Genomic DNA, 1,595 nt, shown 5'->3' on the forward strand with positions numbered 1-1,595 from the left:
ACACGTTTGAACAGAAGCTGCATATTACACGATCTCGCGCTCGACGCACTTACAGACACACAGACACACATACACAGACACATACACAGACACAAACATAGACACAAACACAGACACAGACACACACACACACACGTACACACACACACACACACACACACACAGATGCACGCACACACACACACACACACACACATGCACGCACGCACACATACACACACATGCACGCACGCACACACACACACACACACACACACACACACATAAACTCTCTTTCTCGCACACACACACACACACACACACACACACACACACACACACACACACACACACGTTTGAAAAGAAGCTGCATATAACACGATCTCGCGCTCTACGCACTTACAGACACACAGACACAGACACAGACACAGACACAGACACAAACACAGACACAGACACAGACACAGAGAGACAGACACATACACACACACGCACACACACACACAGATGCACGCACACACACACACACATGCACGCACGCACACACACACACACACACACACACACACACACACACATAAACTCTCTTTCTCGCACACACACACACACACACACACACACACACACACACACACACACACACACACACACACACACACACACACACACACACGTTTGAACAGAAGCTGCATATTACACGATCTCGCGCTCGACGCACTTACTGACACACAGACACACACACACACAGACATAAACACATACACAGACACAAACACAGACACAAACACAGACACAGACACAGACAGACACACACACACACACACAAACACACACTCTCTCTCTCTCCCCCCCCCTCTCTCTCTCTTAATGTCCTGAGAAACTAAACACTACGAGGCATGAAGAGCATGCAGACAGCACATTCTATATATATATAAGTTGGCTTGAAAATGGACACTCGTTCATAACAACGATCGACATAATATTAGCAAAAAAAAAAGCAAAACCCAAATCTAGTGGAATTTGAATAAAAAGTTTGCAAGCATGCAAGCAAAAAGAAATACATTGGTAGATAGATAGATAGATAGATAGATAGATAGATAGATAAATGAATCAAGAAATCAAGAAATAAATAAATGAATAATATATAAATTAGATAAATGAATAAATAAATGAATAAACAAACTAACTAACACGCTCACAACAGGGAGAACGTCGATGCTGGTTCGCCAGAGGGGCTACACACTTTTGAGGAGACCATCTACCACTGCTGACCTCGAGTCATTTCAGTTCAGCGGAATCAGACAACGTCACCTGTAACTTTCCCCCAACGACAGTTCCCCCCCCCCCTCACCCCCCACACACACTCACCTCGCCTCCGCGAACATGCTTTGACATCAAAGACTTTGGCAGCACAGAAATTCATCACTGACGTGAAAGTGAATGGGAAAAAGTTACTATAACCCCGCCGTGTATATTTACCAGTTACTGAGAAAGTTCTTGTTTGTAACTCAAAACAAATTTCCAAGCTGACGGAATGAACAGAACAGAACAGAATAGAATAGAATAGAACACACACACACACACACACACACACACACACACACACACACACACAC

The sequence above is a fragment of the Babylonia areolata genome, chromosome 13 (genome assembly GCF_041734735.1).
Source record: "Babylonia areolata isolate BAREFJ2019XMU chromosome 13, ASM4173473v1, whole genome shotgun sequence".
Taxonomy (NCBI): Eukaryota; Metazoa; Mollusca; class Gastropoda; order Neogastropoda; family Buccinidae; genus Babylonia; species Babylonia areolata.